The sequence below is a fragment of the Manis pentadactyla genome, chromosome 5, assembly GCF_030020395.1.
Source record: "Manis pentadactyla isolate mManPen7 chromosome 5, mManPen7.hap1, whole genome shotgun sequence".
In the NCBI taxonomy this organism is placed as follows: Eukaryota; Metazoa; Chordata; class Mammalia; order Pholidota; family Manidae; genus Manis; species Manis pentadactyla.
In genome coordinates, this window is record NC_080023.1 from 131,146,397 (window position 1) to 131,151,973 (window position 5,577).

The window sequence follows — 5,577 nt, forward strand, 5'->3', positions numbered from 1 at the left end:
AAGTGAATGTGCTAAAAGAAATAGTTATATCTTCTTGGACTTTTCTGACCTTGGAAGTTGAATATTGACATTTCTACTGTATTCTTTAGATTGAAGTAGTCACAAGGTGGCCCAGATTCAAAGGGGACACAGTCTTCATCTTTAGATGGGAGGAGCTTCAAGGAATTTATGGCCATAATTTAAATCCCCTTATCCTCTTTTTACAAGGTATCTTAGTGATTTTTCACCAGTTTATTGAGAAATAATTGACATACATCACTGCGTAAGTTTAAGGCATACAGTGTGATGATTTGATTTACATGTATTGTGAAATTACTCCACAACAGGTTCAGCTAACATCCATCTTTTCATAGAGATACAAAAAATATGGAACGCTTCAGGAATGTGCATCTCATTCTCACACAGCAGCCATGCTGATCTTCTCTGTATGTTCTCATTTCAGTGTGTGTGCTGCTGAAGTGAGCACTCTCAATGAGTGTTAGGGGTGGGAAGGATATTCAGACACCGAGGTTTTATTAGAATAATGACATCCTTGGACCTACTTAAGTTGGAAAAGAAGATAAACACTTTAACAAAAGTAGAGGCAAGAAGAATAATATACCTGCTTAATGTTATATATTTTGAAGTTTTTCTACCAAAAAAAAAAAATCAGTTCAGTTAAGTAAACACCCTTTCCAATCAGGGATGCCTTCCTTAGTCCCTCATCTATCAGACTCATCTGTAATAGTTTCTCATGGTTCTTTGTGCATGGTCCTCTTAACTTCATGTATCTCAGTTTATGATGCAATATTTGGGTGATCCTTCCTGTAAACCTTTTTATTATGGAAGATTTAAAACATACAAAAGTAGACAGTATAATATGATGAACTCCTAAGCCACCCTTACCAGTATCAACATTTTATCAACTTGTGAGCAATCTTGTTTAATCCATAGCCTGTTTACTTCCTTTTGAAGCAAATCCAAGACATTATATCATTTCATCTAATATTTCAGCATGTATCTCTTAACAATAAAGCCTCTTTTTTCTAAACATAACCACAATACCATCACATCTAAAATAAGAATAATAATTCTTCAATAACAACTGTTCAGCCAGTTCCAAATTTTTAGTTATCACACAAATGTTATGCTTCTTTAGCTTTTTGAATCAGGTTACAAACAACAGGCACGTATTGCAATTAGTTGACCTGTCTTTTAAATCTCTTCTAATCTGTAGGTTTCCCTTTCCACCTCTGTTTATTTTCTCCCATTCCAATTTATTTGTTGAAGTGGGTTGTTTGTCCTGTAGAGTTTCCCACAGTCTGGATTTTGCTGATGGTTCTCCGTGGTATATCTGACATATTCCATCATCCTTGTTTTTTCTGTAAATTGAAAGGTGAAACAGAAGCTTTTTCAGATGCAGTTTGTATGATTCTTTTGATTAATGCCTGTCCCCTTCTCTAGTCTGTGAACTCCATGGAGGCAGGCTCATGAATATTTTTCTCTCAGCTGAAAACAGCATTAATATGGTGCCTTGTATATAACAGACACTCAGTAAATATTAGTGAGTGAATGGATGAATGAACACAAACGGGAACTGTGCACCTGGGAATAAATGGCTATCAACTGTGACATCCTCTGGCCTGATCAATACCTGCACTTAGACCACTGAAGACATCTTCAGAGTTTAATTTAGCCTCATTTATTCCTCCATGAGAACCCATTATGTGCCAGGCGCTATTCTAGGCACAGGGACACATCAGAAAACAAGACAGAGTCACACCTTCTCAGGCCTAATAATCTGCATCAGCTGATTTCTCAGATGACAATAATTAGGAAGGCCCCACAAAGCCCCAAAACACACAGCAGCCATTTGTGACAGCAAGGGAGACTGGGGCCAGTTCAACACAGGTTGGGATACTAGCTCCATCGCTGTCTAACTGTGACACTGGGCAGGCAGCTTAAACTGTCTTGGCCTCGGTTCCCTAATCTGTATGATGGGGTATTACTGCTGACTCCATGGGTTTGTGTGAGGGTGTCATGGCTTTTTTGTGCTCTTCTCCCATCACCTTGGCCTGTTCTTGTGTTTTTCTGCCTGCGCGCATTGCCTGGCCCAGCTAAGGTGCAGGCCTGAACTGCAAAAGAATGGATCTCTTCTCTATGCCCAGTTACAACCCTTAATCAGGGGAGATCAGAGGGATACTAGTTAGTGAATAGATACTCCAGGTTCCTCACTATTCAGTAGGACAATCAAGGTGTCCCCACAGAGTCTCAGGGGGTCCCAGTGAGAGGCTGAGTTCTGTTGCCCATGCAGCAACCATTTTTGCTGGCTGCCTTCTCTTTCTTCCCCTTCCACACACCCTCACTCTGCTGGGGTCACCTCCAGGGAACTCTGTTCATTCACATCCTTACTCTGGCTCCACTTTGGGGTGGAGCAGCAAGTGAAATGAGGTATGAACAACAATTTGGCACCCCCCAAGGCAGGGTAAGATACCATAGGCACAGTATCTGTAAAGGACAGCTGAAAGTGAGGGACGTGGCAAAAATATTCAAATCAGAAAGCAAAATCACAGGGATCAGGGAAGCCTCAGAGGCAAGCTTCCCAGCACTTCAGTCTATCCCAGATAGGCACTGAGGTAAGTCACAGCTTGGCTCAACAGCCAGAAATAATGCCCCAGATCATCAGGAATTTGTTACATAATGATGATGGTGCTCTCTTTGAGAAGGTAGGAGTTGTGAAATCCATTTAGGAAAGATTTCCCTCAAAAATGGTTAAATTTTTTTTTATTAAGTTGGCTCTATAAACAGAGGGTATGCATCTATTATTTTGGAAAATTTACCAGCCTAGATAGGCTCCATCTGGACAATGGCAGATAAATGAGACCTGATTGTTCCAACATCTGCACCGCTGTGTGTCTCTGGCAAGGGGTGGCCAGGCATCGCCGGTGAAGCGGGCTCCTCATTATCTTGGCTATTGTTCCAGGAACCAAAGCTGTTCTCAAGCCCATGCCTCATTCTGCATAACTTAGCCACAATGAACGGAGAAGTGAGAAAATAGGTGCTAGAGTGAATAACGTGTTCTCAGGACTACACTGCATGTGAACAGCTTCATTTCCTAGCTGTTTCTTTTTGTTTTAATCTTTCATTACCAAGGTAATACATGATCATTATAAAACTGTGAACAGTGAGAAATAATATGAAGTGAAAGCCCCTCTCTGTTCTCCTGCCCCACTTCTGGGATCAACCACTGTCAGCATTGTGTGCAACAGCTCTAAATATACCTGGGCGCACACAGACAGCTCAGAAGATGTAAATGAACATGTGTGCTCACAAATGGCACCCATATGTGCTGTTTTGCCTTTTTTACTTTACCTTCCATCCCAGCCTTCTCTCCATCATGGACATTTTATTCTTTGGATAGTCTCACGGAATTCTATCACATGGATGTCTCATACTTCATCCATCCTTCTTTTGGACATTTATTCTGTACGAAGATTAAACAAAGTTCATCTTTGTACATAACTGTGCATTTATGAGACAATTTCTGCAAAATGAATTGCTAGAATTGGAATGACTAGGTTTAAGGGTTTGCACATTTTTACCATTTGTTTAATACTTTAAACTTTCCTTCAAGCAAAAAAAAAGTATTTTATTGTTGTTTTAATTTGCATTAAAAAATTAGTTACAATTGCACTTTTTCCTCATCTTTATTGACTGTTTGCATTTTCTCTTTGAACTGTGTAGAAATAAACTAGGACTACCAAGTGAGAACAAGTAAAGGCTATTTATTCAGAGCTTACCATAGCAAGGAAGTCAGCCACTACCGTTTGCAGTTGGCAAGAGACTCAGAGTCAAGTAGGAAACTTGGAAAACTTTATAGTGGGGAAAAGGAAGGCTCAGTTCAGGCACACCCTAATGGGAGGCTGTGGACCTGGGGAAGCTGGAGGCGGGCTAATGAGCAGCCAGCATCCTAGGTGACTGGTTAGGCAGGCAAGTTGGATGCAAGGGCATAACTTAGGGAAACTGGCAGTTATTGATCCAGTCCTGGCTGTTTGGGGCCAGTTCCTGCAGAGGTTATGGTTTGGCTTCCTGGACTGGTTGCTGCCTATTGTGGGTTAGAGTTCTATTTTCATATATAGTTGAGCCATTGTCCATTAGTATATTCAGTCTCTCAACTGCTTTTTCATTTCTGTTGCCTATATTTTTATTGGGCTGTTGGTCTTTTTTTCCTGGCACTTAGTAAACTCTGAGCAGGGACACCAGTGTCATGGCTTCAGCCTTCAGGATTTTGTTATATAATTAAAGAGAAACCCACTTCTGTTGGCTTGAGGGAGACTTCAAGACTGAGAAGCATGTATGTGCACATCTCTCCTGCAATTCAGTTATGTTGTTCTGGAGGAAAAAGGGAATTTTAGCCCCACAAAATAAAATGCTTTGCAGAAACAAAGCCCTTGTTTGAGGCATACATAAGGCTGGGGTGGGGTGGGGGTGCTATTTGAGACAGAGTTTACTGTGGCCTCACAGAGTGGGCAAAATGGGAGAATGGGACCCCCTGGACGCTGTGCACCGTGGATCCTCCAGAAGGTGCTGAGCAGCAGTTCTCCTGGTCACTGGTGCTGCTCTGCACACTTACATTTAAAGGTCTGTAAACCCTCAGCATGTGTAAGTCTAAAATTTAAAATAAATATAACACATCCATTAATTTTTAATCTTGGGAGCATTAATTCCTTTCAAGCATTGAATCACTTTCCAAAAAGTCTATGTGCATTTCTCTTTTCGGGGACAACAGCATGAGGTCAAGAAAGCTTGACCTGCCACATTATCAGCCTTCTACCTGGCAGCACCTAGAGCCCTCTTTTCTCATTTCTGAGCTCTGTCCCAGGCAACATCTGCAGCTCATTTTTGGAGGACTGGTTTTGGGCTACTGGTTCCTGAAGTTTGCACTCTCTTCCCTCTGAACCAGTGATGGAGGGTGTGCAGGTATAAAAGCCAACCCAATCCTTGGGCATCACTTGCCCTCCAGAATTCCTGTGGGACCCCCCACCCCGCAAGTATTTGCCCAAGAGGGCACCCGAACCAACTTCGTCCTTTTCTCTGTCCTGCCCCTCTACACCCTGGCCAGTCTCCCCTGGAAGCACCTCTTTAATAAATCACTTTCCCACTAGTCCTTGTTTCATGGTCTGCTATGGAAGCAGACTTAAATTGGCAATCAAATTGGTCGTGTGATTTTGGGCAAGTCCTACTCCCTCCAGACTTCTGTCCACATCTAGAAAATGAGAGCATGGGATACATTATTTCAAAGGTTCTTTAAAAAGTTAAAACTCAACAATTTCCTTTAAATAATGGTTACTTGTTATATTTCCTTTAGAGAAGGGGTTTTTAATCTGGAACTCATTTGTGGCTTTCAGATGCTCAGTGAACCCTTTGGGATTGTATGCAAATCTGTGGATGTTTTTTTATCTGGGGAGAGTGAGTTCCCAGCATTCATTAGATTTTCAAGGAGTCCATAACCCACCACCAAAATCAGCAGCCACCCTTTACAGCTGGATGTTTAGAGATTTCAGAAAGACTGTGGAAAGGGCATCGGCACATTCCTCA

General features: G+C 41.7%; 1 non-coding gene across 1 annotated transcript; it reads right to left on the reverse strand.

The window, feature by feature from the left end:
• Positions 1–360: 360 nt before the first annotated feature.
• Positions 361–466, reverse strand: LOC118915890 (U6 spliceosomal RNA). The gene has a single exon (XR_005026217.1). It is a non-coding gene; the product is annotated as a U6 spliceosomal RNA (small nuclear RNA).
• Positions 467–5,577: the final 5,111 nt, after the last annotated feature.